General features: G+C 40.9%; 1 long non-coding RNA gene across 1 annotated transcript in view; it reads left to right on the top strand.

Annotated features, from left to right (window-relative positions):
• Positions 1-1,290: 1,290 nt before the first annotated feature.
• Positions 1,291-13,313, top strand: part of LOC125960818 (uncharacterized) — a 480,299-nt gene continuing 468,276 nt past the window's right edge. The window contains exon 1 of the long non-coding RNA XR_007470865.1: positions 1,291-1,339. This is a non-coding gene — a long non-coding RNA (uncharacterized LOC125960818). The remainder of the gene's footprint in view (positions 1,340-13,313) is intronic.

Genomic DNA, 13,313 nt, shown 5'->3' on the forward strand with positions numbered 1-13,313 from the left:
GAAGAGTTTGAGAAGGATAGGTGTTAACTCTTCTCTAAATGTTTGATAGAATTCCCCTGTGTAGCCAACTGGTCCTGGACTTCTGTTTGTTGGAAGATTTTTAATTACAATTTCATTACCTGTGATTGGTCTGTTTATATTTTCTAATTCTTCCTGATTCAATCTTGGAAAGTTGTACTTTTCCAAGAATTTGTCCATTTCTTCCAGGTCATCCATTTTATTGGCATATAGTTGCTTGTAGTAGACTCTTACGATCTTTTTTATTTCTGTGGTGTCAGTTGTAATCTCTCCTTTTTCATTTCTAATTTTATTGATTTGAGTCCTCTCCCTTTATTTCTTGATGAGTCTGGCTAAAGGTTTATCAATTTTGTTTATCTTCTCAAAGAACCAACTTTTAGTTTTATTGATCTTTGCTATTGTTTTCGTTGTTTCTATTTCATTTATCTCTGCTCTGATCTTTATGATTTCTTTCCTTCTACTAACTTTGGGTTTTCTTTGTTCTTCTTTTTCTAGTTGCTTTAGGTGTAAGTTTCGATTGTTTATTTGAGATTTTTCTTGTTTCTTGAGGTGACCTTGAATTGCTATGAACTTCCTTCTTAGAGCTGCTTTTGCTGTGTTCCATAGGTTTGGGATCATCATGCTTTCATTGTCATTTGCTTCTAGGTATTTTTTGATTTCTTCTTTGATTTTTTCAGTGATCTCTTGGTTATTTAGTAATGTATTCTTTAGCCTCCATGTTTTTGTGTTTTTTACATTTTTTCCCTGTAACTGATTTCTAATCTCCAAACTTTGTGGTTAGAAAAGATGCTTGATACGATTTCAATTTTCTTAAATTCTCCAAGGCTTGATTTGTGACCCAAGTTGTGATCTATCCTGGAGAATGTTCCATGTGCACTTGAGAAGAAAGTGTATTCTTCTGCTTTCAGGTGGAATATCCTAAAAATATCAATAAAGTCTATCTGGTCTATTGTGTCATTTAAAGCTTCTTCTTCCTTATTTATTTTCTATCTGGATGATCTGTCTATTGGTTTAAGTGGGGTGTTAATGTCCCCTACTATTATTGTGTTAGTGTCGATTTCTCCTTTTATGGCTGTTAGCATTTGCCTTATGTCTTGAGGTGCTCCTTTGTTGGGTGCATAAATATTTATAACTGTTATGTTTTCTTCTTAGATTGATCCCTTGATCATTATGTAGTGTCCTTCCTTATCTCTTGTAGCAGTCTTTATTTTAAAGTCTATTTTATCTGATATGAGCATTACTACTCCAGCTTTCTTTTCATTTCCATTTGCATGGAATATCTTTTTCCATCCCCTCACTTTCAGTCTGTATGTGTCCCTAGGTCTGAAGTGTGTTTCTTGTAGACAACTTATATAAGGGTCTTGTTTTTGTATCCATTCAGCCAGTCTGTGTCTTTTGGTTAGAGCATTTAATCCATTTACATTCATGGTGATTATCGATATGCATTATCAATACGTATTGATAATAATGTTCCTATTATCATTTTCTTAATTGATTTGGGTGTGTTTTTGTGGGTCTTTTTCTTCTCTTATGTTTTCCGCTTAGAGAAGTTCCATTAGCATTTGTTGTAAAGCTGGCTTGGTGGTGCTGAATTCTCGTAGCTTTTGCTTGTCTGTAAAGCTTTTGATTTCTCCATCGAATCTGAATAAGATCCATGCTGGATAGAGTAATCTTGCTTGTAGGTTTTTCTCTTTCATCATTTTAAATATGTCCTGCCATTCCCTTCTGGCTTGCAGAGTTTCTGCTGAAAGATCAGCTGTTAACCTTATGGGGATTCCTTTTATATATTATTTGCTGCTTTTCCCTTGCTGCTTTTAATACATTTTATTTGTATTTAATTTTTGATAGTTTGATTAATATGTGTCTTGGAGTGTTTCCCTTTGGGTTTATCCTGTATAGGACTCTATGCACTTTCTGGACTTGATTTACTATTTCCTTTTGCATGTTAGGGAAGTTTTTGACTATAATCTCTTCAAATATTTTCTCAGACCCCTTCTTTTTCTCTTCTTCTTCTGGGATCTCTGTAATTCGAATGTTGGTGCATTTAATGTTGTCCCAGAGGTCTCTGAGACTGTCCTCATTTCTTTTCATTCTTTTTTCTTTATTCTGCTCCCCGGCAGTTATTTCCACCATTTTATCTTCCAGCTCACTTATCCGTCCTTCTGCTCAGTTATTCTGCTATTGATTCCTTCTACAGTATTTTTAATATCAGTTATTGTGTTGTTCATCACTGTTTGTTTGCTCTTTAGTTCTTCTAGATCCTTGTTAAACATTTCTTGTATTTTCTCCATTCTGTTTCCGAGATTTTGGATCATCTTTACTATCATTACTCTGAATTCTTTTTCAGGTAGGTTGCCTATTTTGTCTTCATTTCTTTGATATTGTAGATTTTTACCTTGCTCCTTCGTCTGTAACATAATTTTTGTCATTTCTTTTTTTTTTTTTTTTGATGGGTGGGGCTGTATTCCTGTCTTACTGGTTGTTTGGCCTGAGGCATCCAGCCCTGGACTTTGCAGGCAGTTGAGTAAAGCTTGGTCTTGGCACTGAGATGAGCACCTCCAGGAGGCCTGACTCTGATTAATATTCCCTGGGGTCTGAGGATGTCTATTATTCCAGTGGTTTGAACTCGGTGCTCCCACCACAGGAGCATGGGCCCAACCTCTGGCCTGGGAACCAAGATCCCATAAGCCATGTGGCACAGCAAAAAAATAAAGGAGCAGTACAATAACAAAGAATAAAAAATTAAATTAAATTAAAAAGATAAAAAATGTATTAGGAAAAATAAAAATATAATTGAAACAACTCCAAGAAGGTAAAACAAAACCACAATAGAAAAAAGAAAAAAGGGGGGTAACAAGCAAAAAGGAGCAGAACAATAACAAAGTATAAAGAATAAAATAAAATTAGAAAAATACAAGATCTATTTGAAAAATTAAAATATAAATGAATCAACAACAACAAGGTATAACAGAACCCCAACCTAAAAGAAGAAAAAAGGAGAAAAAAACAAAGGCCTTGGCTATGGGGGGCAGAGTTTAAGTGGGGGGTGGAAGTTAGGCAGGGGCAGGGATTAGGGTGGGGCAGGGCCTAGCCTCAGAACCCACGCGGCTGGAAAAGGCCTTGGGGGCGGGCCCTCTGCCTAGGACCTGCTCAGAAGGGGAGAGGCAGCGTGTCAAAGGAGCGCCTCTGGAGTGTGGCGCTCCGGAGTTTGGAGGTAAGGCCCTGGGTGAGGGTGTGTGGATGGGGTTTAGGCCCAGCACTGTTGGAGGGGGGTCTCAGAAGGGGTCTCTGAGTGTAGAGGTAGGACCCTGGGTAGGGGTATAGGGGCAGGGCTTGGGCTCTGCACGGTAGGAGGGAGGCTGCGAGGACAGAGAATTAGGCCCAGGCACCCAACAGGCTCCCGGGTGCCTAAGTGGACAGGGAAAGTGCTGGCTGCATTCCCTTCCATTCCTCTATGCCCACCCCCCAGGGTCTCCCCCGTCACCGTCAGACCCCTAACCGTGTTTGGGTCCTGTTGGGTGTAGAAACTCCTCCTCTCTCCCAGCAGCCCCTCAGGGGTGCCGTCCGTAGGTCCGGCTTTTACCTTTGCTCCCCCTTCCCTCCCTCCCACTCCCTCAGGACCCACGTGGCTGGAGGGGGCCTTGGTGGGCAGAGGATCAGGCCCGGGATCTCAGCAGGCTCCCGGGGGCGCAAGTGGGCAGGGGAAACCTGGCCATGCTCCCTTTTGATCGTCTGCCCTCCCAAGGGTCCCCCAATTTCCCCCTTTGGGCACGGGATCCCTTCCCCTCCACCAGCTGCCCCTCAGGGGCACTGGTCCCATCCCGCCTCCACTTCTCCTCCCCCCTCACTCCCCTCCACGTCCTACCCGGTCACTGGGGGTTCCTCCCATCCCCTTAGGTGTCCGTGGTCCCCCATTGGTGCTTGGTAGGTGCCCTAGTTGTGCAGAGATGCGAATTCCTCGTCCTACTAGTCCACCATCTTCCACATTATGCTTTAATTTACTTCCTTTAGATCCTTTGGTCTTCACTTAGTGAAGTTTATTTTTCTGTGCATATGTATGTCAACAAAAAAGTTTCTATGATTTCTACTTAATTAAAATTGTAATAATTATTTAACTAGTATGGTAGGCAGAATTCTAAGATGATCCCAATGATTTTTGCTCCTTCAGATTAAGCCCCTGACTATGTTATATTACACGCAAAGGGATCTTGAAGATGTAATTAAAGTTTTTAATCAGTTGACTTTGAGTTAATCAAAAGGCAGATTATCCAGGCCAGCCTCACCTAATCACCTGAGCCCTTTAAAAGTATGTTTTGTTTGGCTGTTTATAGAAATCAGACAGATTCAAAAAATGGGAGAGATTCAAGGAAGGTTCGCCACTGTTCTGATGGAGGGAGGGCACAGGGCAAAGACAAAAAGTATCCAATTAGCTCTCTCCAGCTCTACCTAAGCACAATCATCTATAGTATGTCTCCTTCTAAAGAGCTTTCTCTACTGCCCAAGAATTGTCCCTGATGGATTATTTCAATTCCTGGATCCTAACAATGTCAGCCCTGGGTTCCTGTGAAGAGGAAGTAGGGCAGGCCAGGGAGGGCTTCTCATCATTAGATGCACTGACTGGTCCAGTCCTGATTCTGCTCTCCTCCACCTTCTAGACAAGCATCGCGTACGAGGCAGCATTTGACTGAGGGAGCTGCCTCAGCTGAAAAGAATGAGAGGGGGTAGGAGCAGGCCTCGGTCAGACCCTGAGTTGAGATGTTCTGTGTCTAAATCGGGAATGCAACTGAGGAGCTTTCAGTCCACCAGGGGCAGGACAGGTCATAGAGAAATGCCTGCAGAGCAAATAGTTCGGGATGAACTGTATGCTCCAGGACTTTTCTGTTAGGAGAGGCAGCCTATTCAAGATAACTGAGGAAAGAAATCTATTGTTACTGCCCTGTGGAGGGCCAATTCTTATCAAAATTGTGAAATGGATTGAACTGGAACTTGCTGTGATAGAAACTCTGTTCACTCTTCTTGGGCTAAAAAGGGAACTGGCCGGCTCACATTGTTGGAAAGAACAGGGGTTGGGCCAGGTTCAGGCACAGAGGAATCCTCAGGTCTCTCCCTCCCTCTCTCTCCTCTTGACTTCTGTGTTTGTTCCCTTTTAAGGCATACTCTCTCCTTGTGGTGAGAGAGGGTCACCATTAGTATCTGGTCTTCCCTGGACTCTGATAGGCCCTCCTTGAGTTACATCTGTATCTCCAGAGCCATCACTGTGTCAAGTTTCGGCAGTGGCGACAGGTTTGCTAGCACTGTTTGATTTGGGATGCCAGAGGACGGAAAGGGCTGCTAGGAAGGGAGAAGAGAGAGGTCCACCTGACAGCAAAGCAGCTTTATGGCTTCACTCTACCTCTTCCTCCACCTGCCCCTGCGAGGCACTTAATGTCCTCTCACTGCCCGTCCTCTGTCCAACACTCACTTCAGCTCTCCCTATATCCATAAGTACCCAATTTCCCTCTGCTCCATACTTTGTAGCCTTCAAATTCCAGTCCCCAATGAGGATGGAATGCATACATTTAGAGCCTGTGACAGAAATGTTTGGAGTCTCCTCTGGTGACAGAGGAAGGTCAGAGCCCATCAGAGTACACTATGTAGGCAGTTGTCTTAGAGAATAAAAAGGTATTATTTCATTTATTTGAATTCATATCAGAGCTTCAGGATCCTCTCTAAGGTGCAAAGAATAGCTTCCAAGTCTTAGAAAGCTTCTAGAGAAGTCTGGAATTTGCCTTACCCATTCAGACAAACCCAAGCTTAAGCATCTGTTAGGATCTAAGCAGTAGAGGTCTGAGCCTGGAAGCAGAGCTTTCTGCAGGTCTAGGGCTGCCAAAGTGACCCCTCATGGCCCTCACTTGTGAGAAAATCCGTCAGGATCAAATCAACATTGCTGGGCCTGTTCTGTGCTCAGAGTTGGACCAGAGAACCAATGAACAGTGAAAAACCATACTGAACCCCCAAGAGGCCCCAACTCATCTTTCCTCACTCAGAAAATGTCACCTTCCTTATATAACTCTCACAGCTTTGATAGATTATTTTTTGTTGTGCTGTTTTTTTAATAGTAATTGGACCAGAAGGATCACGAAAAATCCTCTGAAAACCAGAGATCATAAAATTCAGAACAGGGCTTCCCTGGTGGCGCAGTGGTTGGGGGTCCGCCTGCTGATGCAGGGGACGCAGGTTCGTGCCCCGGTCCGGGAGGATCCCGCATGCCGCGGAGCGGCTGGGCCGGTGACCCGTGGCCACTGAGCCTGCGCATCCGGAGCCTGTGCTCCGCGGCGGGAGGGGCTGCAGCGGTGAGAGGCCCGCGTACTGAAAAAAAAAAAAAAAAAAAAAATTCAGAACAGTATGTTGCGCTCTACAGGCTAAAATAGACTCTCCAACATGTCTTGTTTTCTTGCTACCACATAACAGCCTTGGTCTCTGGGGCTCCAGCCCTAGTTAAGGGCTAACACTGTAGTGATTACCAAAGACCTCTCTCCTCTCTCTTTGGGGAGATCTGTATCGGCTGTGTTGACTGTATTTAATAGTCATATGTACATGAGAGGCCAAAAGAATCATCTCTCTGATTTCTATATTTCACTGGCAAATACCAGAAGTTCTCAACCATTACCACACATAGAATTGCCTGGGAAGCTTTCAAAATAGACCTGACTTCATCCTCGGAAGTACTGGTTTAATTAGTCTCAGGTGGAACATAGACATTGACATGTATTAAAAACTTCCCAGGTGATTCTACTGCACAGCAAGAGTTGGGAACCTCTTGTATATATCAAAAAAAATTGTATTTATTGAGCTCTTGCTATATGCCAAGCATTGCACCAAATTATTTAGAAGCATTATCTTGTTCAAGTCTCAAAACAACTCTACTTGTTAGTTACATTATACCCATTTTATAGATGAAGCAATTGAACTTAGAGGAGTTAGTTGTTTAAATAGCCATTAAGAAACAGGAATATGTACCTGGTATTTATGGCCAAAGAGTCCATATGTTTAGCAACTATGTTATACTGTTTCCTACTATATTCTGCTACCTTCTGAATACATAGGATTATGTATGTGACCAAATGGGAGTAGAGGAAGAAAATGTCAAAGAGGTAATGAGGATTTGCTAAATATAGAATAAATATTTTGTTGCCCTACCAGCTGTAAGGTCACTTTCTTGACCTCTTAAGCACCATACAATTTCTTTTGGGGGGAAGAAAATGATGATGATGACAAGAATGACATGGCAATAATGTAGGAATATTAGTGCCCTCACTCTTTCTTTTAGATACTCAGAAACATTCATTAAAAGAAGATACACACACTCACACACATATGACACAAGGTTTAAAAGAACCTTAAAATGATCTACACCAACCCTTTAATTCTACATATGAGGAAATTAGGACTCAGAAAAGTGAAATGATTTGCTCAATTTCACATATTTGAAGAACCTGACTCTGAGTCTCCTGACTCCTAGTTTGGGCCACTTTCCCATAGCCAGTGACAGAGAGCTCCTCAGGAAGATGGATCAGTGCCAGAAAATACACAACATACGATAATTGCATTCCTCCAACCTATGGCCATGACATTACCAACCAAGCCACACTCGTGTGCGTATTCTGAGAGTTGAAAATAGTTTGCAGTTAGAGGGCTTCTTGGGAGAGTCTCAGAGCTTTGTCTTCCATTATCTCTTCCTGAAAAAAATTTCTCTTTTCCAGAAAGGCTACCTAAACCATGTGAAATGAGTCCACCAAACCCATAAGCATTTAGGTTTCACTTAATGTTTTCCAAACTGGTTCTAGACTGTCAGGTCAGAATTACTCAGAATACTTATATCAAAATACATGATAATTATGGGCCATGAGCCAGAGCTACCATATCAGAATTTCTGGAAGTGAGGCCCATTTTGAAAAAGTACTCAGGCGATTCTTCTGCACATGAACATTTAAGAACCACTGATTTTAGACAACAGCCTTTCCGGCTACAGGTGTGTTCCCAGAAGAACCAGAATAAAATCAGCAACTTCACGGCCAAAGAAGCTTTCTGCTTTCTCAGTTCTGATTCTTAACTCGTGCTGAGAGCCATACTACTCCACTAGGAAATCCCTGAGACTCTCTAGATATACTGTAAGCCAGGCTGGAAGGCCTAGATAAAGACTTCTGATTCCCCTAACTTTTGATCTTGGGTGTTGGAACCAACAGACCATGGCAACTTGTGTTCTCCGAGTCCCTAGAATCCCTCAGCTCACTGATGCCTCATCTGCTGCCAAAAGGACCATCTGAAGAGGCAGACGGCAGGTGCTGTGGCTCACCTCCTGCCCTGCTCTGTGGTGCTTCCCTCAACCAGTGGCTTTCCACAGAGTGACACTCCTGCAGTCAACGGCCATGTTTATCCTTTTTATTGTTTCTGGGGGATGCAGCCTTTCCATTTATGCTAACATTGGAAGTATGAGTGGAACCCTCTGATGAACATCAAAAGGTCTTACCTCTTCTAATGTTTAACCAAAAAAGCAAAAATTTATGAAGAGTACCAGGTGCTTGCTCTTTGAAAGGAAGGCAACCCTCCATATAAAAGACATCTATTTCTTATTGTTCTAAGACTGATTTTTCAAGATATAGGTGTGCCTTCTCTGACTTCATAGCTTGTAGTACCAGGCCTGCCTGATCAGGAAAGTGAGACATCCTGACAATTTGATGTCATGTATCTGTGATGTAGGTAGAGGCCAGAGAACAAGGAGGATAGAAGGGAGTTATTTCTAACCATTTGTATTAAAAGTCCCCATCCAGCTATTTGAACTAAACTGAACCATGTAGTATTATCATGACCATTATATATTACCTAATCAAAATCTTTAGTCAATCTTTTCAACCAGAATCAAACCCATATATAATTGGTAAATTTACTAAAATAGAAGAAAACTGGAAAATCCTTATTCTCCAGTCTCCTGAATAAACAGAATCTGAAGTTTAATCTGATTTATATCCCTCGTCCAAATCCAATCCAACATGCTCAAAATCTCTACAACATAATATCAAAATATATTGCAATGAAAACCTGTTTTAGGCAAACTATTAAACTAGAATCCAATCATCAGTTATAGCATTCGGTTCGAGAGGGATACATGGTAGCAAATATGGGAAATCTAAGCAAAAGTGTGGCCCTATGGAACAGGTCCAGAGGCATGGCCCTGTTTTATGAAACTCTGGATCTGACTGCTGCAGCGTCGCATGACTTAAGTAGTTAAGGCTGGGCCCAAGTAAGATAGGACTGATGTATTACCCCTCAGTTAGGAACTGGGATTGAGCTCATCTGTGGGTTTGTCCGTAGAGACAGCTGTAAGGATCTGGGAAAGACAAATGTATAGACTAAGAAAGAAGTAATCTAACTAGACATTTCTCCAAAGAAGATATACAGATTGTCAACAAAGACATGAAAGGATGCTCAACATCACTAATCATTAGAGAAATGCAAATCAAAACTACAATGAGGTCCATCCACCTAACTACAAACAACTCAATTTCGTTTCTTTTTATGGCTGAGTAATGTTCCATTGTGTATATGTGCCACATCTTCTTTGTCCATTTATCTGTCGATGGACACTTAGGTTGCTTCCATGTCCTGGCTATTGTAAATAGTGCTGCAATGAACATTGTGGTACATGACTCTTAGAATCTGTCATACAGAGTGAAGTAAGTCAGAAAGAAAAACAAATACTGTATGCTAACACATATATACGGAATCTAAAAAAAAATGTTTCTGAAGAACCTAGGGGAAGGACAGGAATAAAGATGCAGATGTAGAGAATGGACTTAAGGACACGGGAAGGGGGAAGGGTAAGCTGGGACGAAGTGAGAGAGTGGCATGGACATATATACACTACCAAATGTATCCTATCCCCTAGAGGGGTGGGATAGGGAGGGTAGGAGGGAGACGCAAGAGGGAGGGGATATGGGGGTATATGTATACGTATAGCCGATTCACTTTGTTATACAGCAGCAACTAACACAACATTGTAAAGCATTTATACTGCAATAAAGATGTTAAAAAAAAAAAGAAAGGTAGATGGTAACAAAGGAGTCAACTTGGAGGATGCAGTCATACACAGCATGCTGGTGGAATCAGTCAGGTGGAATAAAGTCTCCCAGTTCATTCCCACTGGAAAATAATTTTCTTCCTTAATCACAAGACTTGTCATTTTACTCTGAGCCAACTATCTGCAAATCAAAGTTTCCCAGAACCGAGGGTGCAATGGTATTCTGTGGCTAGGGTAAGACACCTGCCACTGGCACCAGCATAAGGACATTTAGCATTTGGCCTGAAGAGCTGCCCATTAAATAGTTGAATATGGAAGCCAGGACCATCCAGGTGGAAAGCTTCATCTCCTTCCAATTCTCTTAAACACGGAGACACCTGGATTCCCCAACAATGCTGACATTTAGAGGAGATCCTGTTTTTAAAAGGCAGTGACTATTAACCATCAAAATGATCCCATTCACTTTTGTTCTAGAAGTATTTTAACACTTATTAACATTTAATAATATTTAATATTTACATGTGCCTCCCACATTATCAACTCAGTAAGTATTGCTTAAATCTTAATAGAATATAAGGTGCTTCGTGGCAAAAAAAGATGAGTAAAACTCTATATTTGCCCTAAATGGGTTTACAATCTAGTATTAGTAATATCTTACACACGCAAAGTGGTGAAGTAAAGAGAAGCCTAATCTAGGAGAATCTGAATTTGTCAAAGGCAGACAAAACCTGAATATGTGTTTCTAAAGATCTAGTGCTCAGTTCTCAGAGGGTCTTTTTTGGCTTGACGGAGGGGGGCTGGAAAGCTTTGTAGGTACCGGGGGATATTTTGTATCTGGATCCAGTCCTTGGCTGTTGTTTCCTCTCTGCCTTTTGAGTATTACTGGACATATGTAAGAGGCAGGGAAGAGATAAAATGGGTGAGTCAGTCAATCAGTCCATCAACATATTTTTAAGTACTTATTTTTATCCTGAAGCATGAACTTTACCCTGCATTCCAAGCATGTACTTTTCCATACAGTTTCCACATTCTTCACAGCCACCCTATGAGATAAGTATACTTCTTATATCCACTTTATAACTTAGGCTTAGATATGCTATGTAACTTGCCCAAAGCTAGTTAAAAAATAGTAGAGTTGGGACTTAAGTCTAGCTCTGCCTATCTTCAAAGCAGTTCTTCTTTTTAGGTACTAAAGATAGTACCTCCTGCTGTAACTAGCTATCTACCAAGTACTTTGTGTTGATATAGTGTTAGGGTTGGGAGTAGAAGTGGAAAATTGTTCTAGTTTGAACCAAAAATTGTAGAATTCAGATATTTCCCAGCATGTCTGCAAAACTGACGGGATGTGCAAACTAGACATATTTTCATGAGGTGACAGAAAGCTAATTTGTTATGATTATTGACCTTTGGGGGATATTGAAATGCCCCTAGTTAAATTCACATACCCACAAAATGTTTGTACATATTCACAAAGCTCATATAACCACTGAAGTCCATTCAGACATAGGCAGGGCCCATGACTCAGGTTACGAACATCATTTCTAAGGGAAGAAGCAACCAGTCACAGCAAGCTTGACACATCACCAAGTCTCAAGCATAGTGTGGTGTCTCCTGCTCACCTTTGCCTGCTGCCCCAGATGCCATCCACTCTAATCCTAGGGTAGTGAAAGCTGAGGAGGAGACTAGAAGAAAGAGTAAACCCTTAGGAGGAATTGAAATTCAACACAGGCTGCTTTGGGGTAGCAGAGAGACCACACGCGTACAAAAGAGAGTGCCAGATGCCACCTAAAGTATGGGATTTAGTCCTAAACCCCACACAGCTTTGGGACATTGAGAAGTAGCGATGGGATCTGTCATCATGTAATCGATGTGATCTACTAGGAACTTCCAAAACAATTTTCAGAGCTGCTTCTAAATGAGAGAGAGGAGAGCCTTAGCAACATTAGTTGCTCCAAAATACACACATATACACACACATCAGAAATAATAATTGTTATTATTAGGAAAACTTTGCAGAAGGAATTCAAAAGTGAAGAAGGTTCCATTTACCCGTGAAAAATGAAGTGATTCATTCCCAGTGAGAAGACTGGAATGTGAAGAGGTGAGTCCCCAGTGTGATCGACCAGCAAAAGCATTACCTTAAAACTCAAATGACTTTCATACCTTCTAATAATTCCCCTTTTTTTGTAGTGGCCCCACTGAATTCTACTAAAACTATACAAAATGTACTTCTCAACAGATTACTTCTCCAAAACCATAAACGTATTGTGTTGAACCTCCTACTCTCTATTATTATTCAGATAACCGTCAAAATAAAACGTTAGTTGCTTCTCCAGTCAGAAGAGTCCCTTTAGACCATGAAAGAAATAGTAATTAGAGGGAATTCCTGCTGGATGCCATTGATCTTTCACTCGGGATTGAAATCTTTCTGTAGAAAATCAGAACCGACATAAGTTAACATTTGAATATGAAGTGTCAGTATACTTTGGGAATTTAATTTCAAATGCTGATTGCAACATATTAGACAGCTGTGTATTTTTGAAAGCATTAGTACTTAATAATTTGTACTTACTTTGCTCTCAATTGCTTAATTTTAAAATGAGAATAATGTATAGCTTCATATGAACTACTTTCTTATTTATAGTAATATATGAACTATATTCATCCTACAATGTTTTATTTTTTATGTTTTTCTGTGGCTTGGGGGAATATTTCTGATGTTGTTTTTATGGGTTCATGAAAGCTAGAAATTGGACATATTGCCATGGAAATCACTTTCTGCAGGAGAGTCTACAGTATAAATCAGCAATTGTGCTGAAACACACTGGCAGCACAGGGGTGGATTTTTGTTGTCCCTGGTTGTTGATGTTTTTCGGTTTTATGGGGTTTTATTTTTGTTGTCGTTTATCAGGTTAGTTTCTTTGCTTTTGGACACCAGAAAGGTTTTACCTAATTTCAATCCCATTGATTTTTTTTAGACATACCTCACTCCTTAGTCTGCTATATTAAATAACTTGAACTGTTATTTTACAGTTGAGATTTTTAAAGATCTATCTGAAGATACCAATGATCAATTAATTCATCTGAAAAAAAAATCTATTGGGCACCTACTACATTCCAGGTACAGTTCTGGGCACTTGGGACACATTGGTAAACTGCAAAAGGCCACTGACTCTATGAGCTTGTATTTTACATACAACCTAATAAATAAAAATAAATGCTATGGCAGTATGTAAAA

This window comes from Orcinus orca, chromosome 13 (assembly GCF_937001465.1).
Source record: "Orcinus orca chromosome 13, mOrcOrc1.1, whole genome shotgun sequence".
Taxonomy (NCBI): Eukaryota; Metazoa; Chordata; class Mammalia; order Artiodactyla; family Delphinidae; genus Orcinus; species Orcinus orca.